Consider the following 14347-nt stretch of genomic DNA (forward strand, 5'->3'; position numbering starts at 1 on the left):
AAAACTACCCCGATATGTCAGAGCTGCTGCAGAAAGTGCGGGCCGTTTGTGCGCACTTTCGGCGTTCTCACCCTGCTGCTGCTCGCCTGGCAGCGCTGCAGCGTAACTTCGGCCTTCCCGCTCACCGCCTCATATGTGACGTGCCCACAAGGTGGAACTCCACCTTGCACATGCTGGAAAGACTGTGCGAGCAGCAGCAGGCCATAGTGGAGTTTCAGCTGCAGCACGCACGCGTGAGTCGCTCTGCGGAACAGCACCACTTCACCACCAATAACTGGGCCTCCATGCGAGACCTGTGTGCCTTGTTGCGCTGTTTTGAGTACTCCACCAACATGGCCAGTGGCAATGACGCCGTTCTCAGCTTAACTATCCCACTTCTATGCCTCCTTGAAAAAACAATTCGGACGATGATGGAAGAGGATGTGGCACAGGATGAGGAGGAGGAGGAGGATGAAGAGGTAACATTTCCAAGGCTTTCAGGGAAGTCATTCGCAAGGGGCTCCGAGGGTGGGTTCCTGCACACACAAACGCCAGGGACACAATTGTCCAGCAGGGGCACAGTTCTGGAGGATGAGGAGGATGAGGAGGAGGAGGAGCTGGAGGAGGAGATGGAACCATGTTCACAGCAGGGTGGCACCCAGGCCAGCTCATGGCCATCACTGGTGCGTGGCTGGGGGGATACAGAGGACACGGACGATACACCTCCCACAGAGGACAGCCTTTTGTTGCCTCTGTGCAGCCTGGCACACATGAGCGATTACATGCTGCAGTGTCTCCACAACGACCGCCGAGTTGCCCACATTCTAACTTGTGCTGATTACGTGGTGGCCACGCTGCTGGATCCCCGTTACAAGGACAACGTACCGTCCTTAATTCACTCACTGGAGCGAGATCGCAAGATGTGCGAGTACAAGCGCACGCTGGTAGACGCCATGCTGCTGGCATTCCCATCTGACAGCGGGGCCGCAGTGGAAGCACAAGGCCAAGGCAGAGGAGGAGGAGGAGGAGGAGGTCGCCAACGCAACCAGGGCACCGCCAGCACCTCAGAAGGCAGGGTTAGCATGGCCGAAATGTGGAAAAGCTTTGTCAGCACGCCACAACAAACAGCAGCACCAGCAGCTCAGATGGAACGTCTTAGCAGGAGGCAGCATTTTACCAACATGGTGGAGCAGTATGTGTGCACACGCCTACATGTAGTGAATGAGGGGTCTGCCCCCTTCAACTTCTGGGTCTCCAAATTGGGCACATGGCCTGAGCTTGCCCTTTACGCCTTGGAGGTGCTGGCGTGCCCTGCAGCCAGTGTATTATCTGAACGGGTATTTAGCACGGCTGGGGGCGTTATAACAGACAAGCGCAGCCGCCTGTCCAGAGACAATGTGGACAAGCTCACGTTCATTAAAATGAACCAGGCATGGATCCCACGGGACTTTTCAGTACCTTGTGCAGAATAGCAATGGATACCGACCTTACCCACCCATTGTTCCATTTTTGCTCTTTCTCACTCTTTTGGGGTGTACCCTCATTTAAAATTTGTGAAAAGAAGCAGTGTTGGCTACCTCGTCCTCCTCCTCAGGGCCAGATTAACGTAGGGGCTATTGGAGCTGCAGCTCCAGGCCCCTACCTTTTATATAGGCCCCGGGTTGGCCATATTCACTGTTACCGCTCTTCTGTCACTTGTAAACACAGAAGTCTGGCTTCTATGCTCGCTTCCCCAGGCAGCACCCTCAGAACCTCCCCACACAGCGCGAAGGCCGGACAAGGAGGGACAGTTGTCGATGCATGGATGTGTTTATGGGCTTCAGAGACAGCATCCCATGTTGAATTAGGCATGCATGGCTGCACCCTTCCTCCTCTGGGTGCATGGCAAGGCACGGCCCTTAAGGCCCTTCAAAATCCTCAGCACCAAGCCCATGATGCTCTTAATCCGGCCCTGGTCCTCCTCCACCGCCGCTTCCACCTACACCGCCCATAGGTGTGCGCAGCCTATTGCATTAAGGTGTGCACCCCAAAGTTGAAATACACATGCATGTGTTTGCCAGCAGGGAGAGTAATGTATCGGGGCCATGTACCTGTAGGCAAAGAGAAATAGAGCAGAGCAGGTCCGAGGGAGATCTTTCCCATCTCCTCACTGGCAATGCTATGTGCCCTAGGTGATTAGGGTGTGCCCAGGCACACCCGGCACACCCTGTGCGCATGCCTATGTCACCGCCACATCCACCACCACCTCAACCTCCCTCCTACTCCATATGGGCCTCGTCCTTCAGAGATGAAGAAGAACATTGTTTTATTTTTCTGTTTTTTTTTGTTGTTTTAAGTTATTTCCCTATCCACATTTGTTTGCAGAGCACTTGCCATGCTCTTAATTACGTTTTGCTGCCATTTGCAGCACTCTAGCCCTTTCCTTTGGTGTTTTAGAGCCATTTTAGTGCCTTAAAGTTCGGGTCCCCGTTGACTTCAATGGGGTTCGGTGTCCGGGAAAAGTTCGGTAAAAGTCCGGGACACGGACCCGGACTTTTTTTTAAAGTTCGGCCGAACCCGTCGAACACGGACATCTAGGTGTCCGCTCAACCCTACTGCAGAGGCTTCTATCTTCATCCGGTCTTCCTTCCAGGTTCACAGTCTAGGGCTGTCTAACTGGCTGAGCCCAATGATGTAAATCTCGTGCATGTGCACGGGAGTCTCGGCTGCAGCACACAGCCCTGAAGGAATGGCTTGGGTATTCTGTTCCTTCAGGGCACATGCACCAGAGATGTCTCCAGCTGCTTCTGGCTAGAATATCTCCTAAATGTGCACATTTAGGAGATATTCCTTTTTTTTTTTTTATATATATATATTCATTATACCTATAGGTAAGCTTTATTATAAGCTTACCTATAGGTAAAAATAAAAGCAGAGGGTTTACTACCACTTTAACTATTTTAAAATATTGTTAAATACAAAACAGTACAAGCATGATATTTACAAAAATAGATAAGACAATATTAGCAAAAGCAAAACACGTGGGGTAAAAATGAAAAAAGTACTTGACAAGGTTCTTGATCTTTGGGTTCTGGCAGAGTCAACTCAATGTACTTGAAGTCTGATATAGTGTATCAGAATCAATCCCCACCAGAGTGACTTTAGGCAGGTGCATGACATTTCGATGGAAAAGAAGAGCTGACAAGCTGCAGTTGCACAAGCTTTTTGTGGTGCCCCTCAGGTCAAGATTGATTGCTGCTAAAATTCTTAATGGCACAGTTAAAAGTCCTTTGAAGCCTGGTAGAAGGTCTGTGTCAAAGGCTTTGTTTATCCACTTTAATTTGTCTGGGCTGGTTGTAATAGAATACAGAATGCATGCTATGGTAAATGAAAGACAAAAGACTTTAAATGGCATATAGTGTTGAAAAGTAGCAAATTCTAAGGAAGACGTTCCATTTGCACCCTGCTTGGGTGCCTCCGCCACTCGGCTGTACTTCCGAAGTCTGGAACTTCCTGGATTCAAATAATATTCCTGGACCATAAAAATCATACCCATCCGTGAGGGTTATCATTCTTCAGCCATGGACAAACTTGGGTAACGTACCAATGAAACACTCGGTAGCCTTCATCCAACATCATCTCGATGCAGACCAGACCTTCCAGTCAAGTCACCCATTCCTGTTGGGGCTTCTTAATGAAGAAGGGCATCCACACTGTAAGTCCCACTGGAGCCAGTATCGCTCCTCCGGGGTATTAAGATCCTTCCTTTGATACTCTTACTAAAGAACTGGATTTTCCTTAGTAAAAATGATTTGGACATTTGTATTGTAAGCTGTTAGACATCTCAATGTTAATTGTTATTAAATCATGGACTAACACTGCCTCAATAATAATCCTCTTTTATACAAGTAGTCATTTATTACATATTGCTTTCAGCAGAAAAAACTAGACAGCACTATCTGTATAGGAGAGGAGGAAGGGAAGGCATCCCTTTCTTTATGTGTGTAACTTGACATCCTATTATTAAACCTATAGGCACAGCTATATAAAGCTTGGCATCTTAAGTGTAAATAGAAAATATTTAAATGAACTATTTCCCAGTAACCTGCCAAAAAATATAACTCATAAACATAACACACAAAGAATATACACTGCCTGGCCAAAAAAAAGTGGCCACCAAAAAAAAAGGTCACATATGCTAATATTTTGTTGGCTTTGATTACGGCACGCATTCACTGTGGCATTGTTTTGATAAGCTTCTGCAATGTCAAGATTTATTACCGTCCAGTGTTACATTCATTTTTCACCAAGATCTTGTATTGATGATGGGAGAGTCAGACCACTGCGCAAAGCCTTCTCCAGCACATCCCAAAGATTCTCAATGGGGTTAAGTTCTGGACTCTGTGGTAGCTAATCCATGTGTGAAAATGATGTCTCATGCTCCCTGACCCACTCTTTCACAATTTGACCCCAATGAATCCTGGCATTGTCATTTTGGAATATGCCCATGCCATTAGGGAAGAAAAAAGGCATTGATGGAATAACCTGATCATTCAATATATTCAGGTAGTCAGCTGACCTAGGATAGTTACTGCATGCTTAGTTTAGTTTGTTTCTTAGTAAATTCCAGGTGGCGACTTTTTTTTTTGGCCAGGCAGTGTATATAGATATAAAAACGTATTGTTACCTAACGAGATGTGTCAAGATATAATGTAATATGAGCTTCATTTAGAATTGGAGGTGATGGAATGATATAGTGGATGTAATTTTATGTGACAGAATAGTTAATCCTCATATGTCTGTCTCTGTACACGTTTAACTAAAGCTAATATAGATTCATTAGGCCAGAAGGCACTCACTCTTGAACCCTAGATGCGGGACTGGTTAAGAAGATGACTGTACTTTTTTTTTTAATTATTCCTAAACTGACAAGTCGGGGGGGGGGGGGGGGGAATTGTGCCCATGAAATATTACACTAAAGAAACAATCTTATCGGACACATTTAATGAAACAGATCCATAGTTAAAAGTTAGTTAAAAGTCTGTTTAGTATTTTTGCATAGCCAAACCCTGTATGTTTTGCATATACCAAAGTACAACATGGTATCTGATGCCTACTTAGCTTCCACCCTCATCACCGGGATGACTTTGACTAACCATACTAAGGTGGATCAAGGGATTACCATCTGGGGGATATTACTACATGCATATGTGATCATCAAGTGTGTGGCTTAACCAGCTGACATCCAGTCATCACTGATATTAATTGTTGGTGGACTACTTGTAATGAAACTTCAAACTGTAGACCATGTAGTAACTTCATAGTAAGTTTATAGTAAGTGTTTAAAGTGGTATCAAACCATTTTTTTTTTTTTTTTAAATAGCGCCCCTGCCAGTGTCATGCCATAAAGTGCTAGTATGTACATTATGACAGAATTACCTATGAAATGGAGCCCTTCAGAGCTGCACTGTCACATGCATCCATCTTCACCTGGTCTTCCTTCCAGGTTCTTTCTCTTTAACTGCTTATGGCTGGACCGTGATAAAGTAATTTCTGCACATGTGCACAGGAGTCACATCACTACAGCACACAGCAGGGGCAGTAAGTGTGGTCTGAGCTGCACAGTTCACGTTACTAAGTTCAATACTACTGTAAGGTCCAAAAATATTGAAGAAATTGAAAAATGCATGTGGCATAAAGAAAACCCGTGATGAAGGAACATGAATGCTGCCGTAGCTGTCTTTCTGAAAACACTAGTTGACATACTCACCCAATGGCTTTAACTACTTTACTACTGCTGTATGTTTTTAAAATGGTGGGTTGATAGACATGAATGCCTGTGATTGTGCTGTCATCAAACAGCGCATAGACATAGACACATGCAGTGCAGCTCAGCCATGCCCCCTACTCCCTCCTCGCAGGATCTCAATGACAGCAGTAGAAGCCTATGGCCCCCACTGCTCTCAATGTATCCTATGAGAAGAGGAAGAGAGAGAAGTTGCACTTCAGTCAGGGGGTCAAGGGGGTATATACAGACAGGTAATGCTTTGTTGTTGCATCCACCACAGCTTTCTTTGACGCAATGCTGAAAAATATGTATTTTCTGGAGCACATACAGGAGCAGATACAGAAAGGTTGGAATCTCTGCCAAGTTCTTCAGCCCAAACTGATTTGCGTGATACTCAAGATATCCTGACACCAATCGGAAATTATCACCCAAGATTAACAACACAAGCAGCAAGGCAAAAGAGAATAAATTACGTGAATTGGTTTGTTGGTAGTGGTGCTGTGGAGTGGCAGGGTGACATATAGTTGTATGAAAAACAGTTTTTTCTGTTTTATCTTGTTTTATCTGTCAAATAATGGTACTCATCAGCTGACTATTCTACACTCACAATGTAGGCTATGTGCAACTTTGATTGAGACCACAGCAGGTAATGCCCAGCGTCTCCATCCCTGTATCAGAAAAAAACGAAAGTTGAAGGATTAAAAGAGGTGCATGGAAGCCAGCCCCAAGTCTGATGTACTCACCCTCCAGTCTGCCACCAACCAAGTAGACCTGTCTCATGATATAAAGAACAGGGGTTTAGTTGACACGCATTTGCAAACACATGTGTAAGCTGAAGGGCCACTACACGGCGCCCTGTTTTACCTGCAGTCCTAACACTTCCTAATTTAAATGTCTCCACAATGGAAACACATGGCTGCTAATGGATGGGGAACAGGTGGGAGGGAGAGAACCCAAACCTCCCCCAACCCACCCCCATCCATGACTGGTCTATCAAAACTCAAATAGCGAAGTTGTAGCGATGGTACAAACTGGAAAGGACCAGCTGAGAAGCATTACACCTCCATCCCCTTGGTGGATACAGTATAAAACACAGATTGGGATTGTATATGAAGCATTGGCCTGTAAAGCACAGTGCCTCCATCCCCAATTTCATAAAATATTTGTGACTTTACATGAGACAAGCAGGTCATGCTATTGGTCTCCATCCCTGTATATAAAAAAACTGAGGTCAAATCAGACTGCATCCACCAAAAATGCATGAAAATCGCATGGTGGGACTTTATATGAGGCACCAAGCTGTAGGCAAGGCGCCTCCATCCCTGGTTACAAAAACAATGTAGGCTATGTGGGACTTTGGGTGAGACAACAGCAGGTAATGCCCAGTGTCTCCATCCCTTTACATTGTTTTATATATATATATATATATATAAAAATAAAAAATGGGCGCTGGCAATGGTATGGGTTAATGGGAATTAATGGGTTAATGGGAATTAATTAATTAAGGCTAAAGCTGTGTTTGGAAGTCTGGATGGTTTTAAATGTGTTTAGCTTTAATGAATTAATTCCCATTAATTCCCATTAACCCATACCATTGCCAGCGCCCATTTTTTCATTGATATTAACCACTTTACGTCTGCTCACAGTAATATTACTGCGGCAGAGTGGCTCGTTATCGTCTGACGACGTAGTACTACGTCGTCAGACACTCCCCCTTCTGGGCGGCGCTTGCGCGCCGCCGGAGGCTCGCTCCCGCTGTTTTCATTCACAGCGGGAGTCGGGCCAGGGGAGGAGCAGCGGCGATCGCCGCTGCTCTTACCCGATCGTCGGGGATCGAGTCTGGAGATCCGCCCGCTGTGTGTAAACACAGCGGGCGGATCTCCATAGTGACAGGGAGTGACAGATCGGACTGTTCAGCATAGCTGGACATCCGATCTGTCCATGACTCACTAAGTCACCTCCCCCCCTACACGTCAGTAAGCACCAGGCATACATTAACCCCTCCCTCTCCAATAAAATTAACCCCTTCCCTGCCAGTGTCATTTTTACAGTAACAGTGCATATATATAGCACTGATTACTGCAGTAATGTCACTGGTACCCCCAAAAGTGTCAAAAATGTCAGTCAAGGGTCCGATCTGTCCGCCGCAATGTCGCAGTCCCGCAAAAAAAAATCGCAGATCGCCGCCATTACGCGTTAAAAAAAAAAACACCAAAAATGACAGAAATCTTTCCCTTTGTTAGTAAACGCAATAACTTTTGCGCAAACCAATCAAAATACGCTTATTGCGATTTTTTTTACCAAACATAGGTAGCAGAAAACAAATTGGCCAAAAATTTTTAAAAAAATTTGATTTTTACATTTTTTTGGGGGGAATTTCATATAAAAAAAATGTTAAAAATATTGTTATTTTTTCAAAATAAACGCTCTTTTTTTGTTTATAGCGCAAAAAGTAAAAATCGCACAGGTGATCAAATACCACCAAAAGAAAGCTCTGTTTGTGGGAAAAAAAGGACGTAAATTTCGTTTGGGTACAGCGTCGCACGACCGCGCAATTGTCAGTTGAAGTCGCACAGCGCCGAATCGCAAAAAGTGGCCTGGACGGAAGACAGCAAAATCCTCCGGTGGTAAAGTGGTTAACCTGTAATTTTTTGGGGTGACTCACCACAAAAATAAAAAGGGCAGCAGGTATCCTAAATTCATATAGGGTTAATCCATATACAAAAAGAACCAGACACCTTCACCCTGATAAGAAATATATATATATATATAATATATATATATATATATATAATATACGAACATACATATAAATATGTATATATATATATATATATATATATATATATATATATATATATATATATATATATATATATATACACACACTGCTAAAAAATAATTAAAGGAACACTTTGAAAACACATCAGATCTCAATAAGGAAAAATATCATGCTTAATATCTATACTGATATGGACTGGGTAATGCGTTAGAAATGAAAGGATGCCAAATAGTTTGATGGAAATTAAAATTATCAACCTACAGAGGGATGAATTCAATGACACCTTGAAAATCAAACTAAAAAAAGGATGCAGCAGGTTAGTTCATTTTGCTGAAATTTCATTGCAGCAACTCAAAATGGTACTCGGTAGATTGTATGGCTCCCACATGCTTGTATGCGTGTCTGACAATGTCGGGCCATGCTCCTAATGAGACAATGGATGGTGTTCTGGGGTATTTCATCCCCGATCTCGGCCAGGGCATCACTGAGCTCCTGAACGGACTGAGATGCAACCTTATGGTTTATCATGGTTGTTTCTAGGAATATTAATTTAAAGTAAAATGGTTGTTATTATATAACTATTTTTAAAGGCAACAAAGCCAAGAGGTGAGCAGCACGCTTCCATAAAAAAAATAAACAGATGCCTGGCAGTTCAACTCCTCAAGCACAGACTCATAAAGATGCAGGTTAATTCAAATTACATTTATTTTTTTTATTTTATTATTCAATGTTTGATCTTTGTATCAAACACAGATATTATGATCCAAACATAGGGTCTCCTGATTTCAGTCTGTTGGCTTGATGTGACCTTTGTGTTTATGTGGCCCTTGGCACACTTTTTCCTACACTACTGTGAGGCACTATTCCTTCCTCCAACAACAATGGGGTAACCTTCCACAAACTTACATCAACAATGGTGCACTATTCCCCATAGTGACACCATGGTGGTAATGTTTTGAATCCGAATAATTACAAAGCCTACGGCAAAGTTTACTCCCAACAAGCTTTTTGTACTGCCCCCTTGCAATATCCCAGCCCCCCTAATAAGAGCAGACTTGACCCTTGCATCAAACGATATAAGACCCCAATTAAGGTATAGTCTTATTATAAGTATCAGTATGTATATCTAGTTTAGTATAATATTGCTTAGCTTCATACATGTCATGTAATTCTTGTGATTTACAGGCCAGCACCAGAGAAAATCATCACAAAAAGCATCCAAAAGTGCATACATAGGAAGAGGTTTACAATTCTGATGAAGAAACAATTTCCCAGACATCGGTGCATGATGCACACTTGGTTACAAGCATGGAAAGGGATACATACAAGATTGTGATATTGGAAAAGAGGACAATATGTGTTTTAAACATGGAGTGTTAGGTAAGCTGAGATGCATTGGGAGATGATAGATGTCAATATGATTGAAGTCTGCTTTTGCAGCTGTGTGTTTTGTAGTCATCAGTGGTGTTTCCCCAATTTTGGGATTAGTTTTCTTTATTTAAAAGTGAGAATAGTTATTAGGAGTTTGGTTCCTTTTGTGTTGTTCACGTCTTTTGAACATGGATAGTTCATTTTTCTAGTTGTTCACATTTAAAGCACTTACAATAGGGGAATACATGCTGCTGAAATTTCAAGCCATGCTGTTTTAAAAAATGAACATTTAAAGCATGCCTCCTACATACTTAGCACTCATGGATTTGGTTGACAGCAGCCAGAGCCAATGGCTCTGTTGATTTACGAGAGAAAGACGCTACTACGAGACACAGCTCAGGATGACAAAGGACTTTTGGTATGTACAGTATAAGGATGCACTGAGGTTTGGGATCATAACAAAATATGTAGCAGACATATGGTGGGGGTGCTGCTGCTTGTTGTGGCATGCTGACAAAGCTTTTCCACATTTGCGGTCATGCTAACCCTGCCTTCTGAGGTGCTGGCGGTGCCCTGGCTGCGTTGGCGACCTCTTTCTCCTCCTCTGCGTTGGCCTTGTGCTTCCACTGTTCCCCCGCTGTCAAGTGGGAATGCCACCAGCAGCACGTCTACCAGCGTGCGCTTGTACCCGCGCATCTTCCGATCACGCTCCAGTGAGGGAATTAAGGACGGTGCATTGTCCTTGTAACGGGGATCCAGCAGCGTGGCCACCCAGTAATCAGCACAAGTTACAATGTGGGAAACTCGGCGGTTGTTGCGGAGACACTGCAGCATGTAATCACTCATGTGTGCCAGGCTGCCCAGAGGCAACTAAAAGCTGTCTTCTGTGGGAGGTGTATCCTCTGTGTCCTCTGTATCCCCCCAGCCATGCACCAGTGATGGCCATGAGCTGGCCTGGGTGCCATCCTGCTGTAAACATGGTTCCATCTCCTCATCCTCTTCATCCTCCAGAACTGTGCCCCTGCTGGACAATTGTGTACCTGGTGTTTGTGGGTGCAGGAACCCACCATCGGAGCCACTTGTGAATGGCTGTCCTGAAAGCCTTGGAAATTATACCTCTTCCTCCTCCTCTTCATCCTGTGCCACATCCTCTTCCATCATTGCCCGAAGCGTTTTTTCGAGAAGGCATAGAAGTGGGATAGTTAAGCTGAGAACGGCATCATCGACATTGGCCATGTTGGTGGAGTACTCGAAACAGTGTAACAAGGTACACAGGTCTCGCATGGAGGCCCAGTTATTGGTGGTGAAGTGGTGCTTTTCCGCAAAGCGACTCACGCGTGCGTGCTGCAGCTGAAACTCCACTATGGCCTGCTTCTGCTTGCACAGTCTGGCCAGCATGTGCAAGGTGGAGTTCCACCTTGTGGGCACGTCACATATGAGGCGGTGAGCGGGAAGGCCAAAGTTACGGTGCAGCACAAATGCTGAAAGTGCGCACAAAGGGCCTGAACTTTCTGCAGCAGCTCTGACATATCGGGGTAATTTCTAACCACCACTAAATTTAGCACATGCGCCAGGAAAGGGATGTGTGTCAAACCAGCTAGGGCCAGAGCTGCTATGAGATTTTGCCCATTATCGCACGCCACCAGGCCAGGCTTGAGGCTCACTGGCAGCAACAACTCATCGGTCTGCTGTTGAATGCCCCTCCACAACTCCTGCACAGTGTGTGGTAGAGGATGAGGAAGCGGAGTAGGAGGAGTTAGGAACAGGAGGCAAACTGAAGCGCCCTGCAATCCTCGTTGGTGGAAGGACATGCGCCAAATTGCTATCCGCCGCAGGCCCAGCCGCCACTGCATTTACCCAGTGTGCTGTTAGGGAGATATAACGTCCCTGACCATGCTTACTGGTCCACGTATCTGTAGTTAGGTGGACCTTGCCACAGATGGTGTTGCGCAGTGCACACCTGATTTTGTCACCCACTTGGTTGTGCAGGGAAGGGATGGCTTGCCTGAAAAAGTAGTGGCGGCTGGGCACGACAAACTGTGGGACAACCACCGCCATAAGGCTTTTAAAACTCTGCGTCTCCACCAGACAGAATGACAGCATTTCAAAGGCCAGGCATTTATGTTATGTCTCCATTACAATGCATACCTTTGCACTATGCAAACATGTGACAATATATATATAGTTCTGTAATATTTAAACAAAACCCACATGTTTCTGTAATTTTGGGCTACTTTTCTGACCAAAAAAATAAAATGCCACACAATAAATACTTGTTTTCAGCATTTATGGTGTCTTATTAATGTGTAGTTTGAATTTCAAAACATATATAAACATACAGTGCCTTGCGAAAGTATTCGGCCCCCTTGAACTTTTCGACCTTTTGCCATATTTCAGGCTTCAAACATAAAGATATAAAACTGTAATATTTTGTGAAGAATTAACAACAAGTGGGACACAATCATGAAGTGGAATGAAATTTATTGGATATTTCAAGCTTTTTTAACAGATAAAAAACTGAAAAATTGAGCGTGCAAGATTATTCAGCCCCCTTAAGTTAATACTTTGTAGCGCCACCTTTTGCTGCGATTACAGCTGTAAGTCGCTTGGGGTATGTCTCTATTAGGGATGATCGAACTTTTCAAAAGTTTGGTTCGGCCAGAACATCCGAACTACCCGAAAGTTCGGCCCGGATTTCAGAACCCCATTGAAATCAATGGGACCCGAACTTCGGTAATCAAAAAACACCATTTTGAAGCCTTAAAACCCAATAAATGCCCCTAAAAAGTGCCTAGGGTTCTGGGTCATACCCCAGGGACTATTAATCACACAAAAAAAAGTTCTTAAAAATTGTCATTTTTATAGAGAGACAATTATTGGAAAAATTAAAAAAAAAAAAAAAAATGTCTTTGGATTTAGTATCTGGGGGGGTGTCTAAAAAGTGTACCTGTGAAGTTTCATCTCTGTAGCATGTCCAGAACCAGAAAAAAAGATAATTTTTCAGTAGAGCAGGGATGGTGGGACCCTCCTTTTACACCTATATGAACTTTTTTGGGGGGTTCTGGACATGCTACAGAGCTGAAACTTCTCAGGTACACATTTTAGACCCCCCAGACACAAAATCACACAAAAAAGTTCTTAAAAATTTTAATTTTTGATAGATTTTTGATAGAGAGACAATTATTGAAAAAAAAAAAAATTAAAAAAAAAAAAAATTTCTTTGGATTTAGTGTCTGGGGGGTCTAAAAAGTGTACCTGTGAAGTTTCAGCTCTGTAGCATGTCCAGAACCATAAAAAAAAAAGATCATTTGTATTAGAACACTTTCAGCACAGGATGTTGGCTTCTCGCTTTTCACACCTTGCCGGTTTAATAGCAGGCATTTTTTTGGGCATTTTTTTGGGTTCTTTGGAGTCAGGAAAAACATCTGAACTTGTGTATAGTGGTATATATACCACTATACACAAGTTCAGACAAGATCCCCAAAAAAATGCCTGCAACAACACACCTGGGCGTTTTTTTTTTTTTTTTGTCTGGGGGGTCTAAAAGGTGTACCTGTGAAGTTTCAGCTCTGTAGCATGTCCAGAACCCCCAAAAAAAGATCATATAGGTGTAAAAGGAGGGTCCCACCGTCCCTGCTCTACTGAAAATGATCTTTTTTTCTGGTTCTGGACAGAGCTGAAACTTCACAGGTACACTTTTTAGACCCCCCCCCCCCCCCCCCAGACACAAATCCAAAAAAAGTCATGCCTGCCTCCAAAAATGCCCGATAAATGCCTGCAAGAAAAAACGCCGTAGAGAAGCCGTATTCCTGTTCTAATAAAAATTATAAGAAAAATGCTAATTTTTGGGGGGTTCTGGACATGCTACAGAACTGAAACTTCACATGTACACTTTTTAGACCCCCCAGACACTAAATCCAAAGAAATTTTTTTTTTTTTAATTTTTTCAATAATTGGCTCTCTATCAAAAATGAAAATTTTTAAGGACTCTTTTGTGTGATTTTGTGTCTGGGGAGTCTAAAAGGTGTACCTGTGAAGTTTCAGCTCTGTAGCATGTCCAGAACCATTAAAAAAAAAAAAAAAAGATCATTTGTATTAGAACACTTACAGCACAGGATGTTGGCTTCTCGCTTTTCACACCTTGCCGGCGTTTTTTTGGGCATTTTTTTGGGTTCTTTAGAGGCAGGCAAAACATCTGAACTTGTGTATAGTGGTATATATACCACTATACACAAGTTCTGATGTTTTGCCTGCCTCCAAAAACCCCAAAAAAATGCCTGCAGCAACACACCTGGGCGTTTTTTTTTTTTTGACGCTAGCGTTTTTTTGGGCATTTTTTTGGGTTCTTTGGAGGCAGGCAAAACATCTGAACTTGTGTATAGTGGTGTATATACACACATACTTATATGTATATACACACCTAGACATATATAGGTGTGATAGGAGCG

This window comes from Pelophylax lessonae, assembly GCF_965119305.1.
Source record: "Pelophylax lessonae genome assembly, chromosome: 4".
In the NCBI taxonomy this organism is placed as follows: Eukaryota; Metazoa; Chordata; class Amphibia; order Anura; family Ranidae; genus Pelophylax; species Pelophylax lessonae.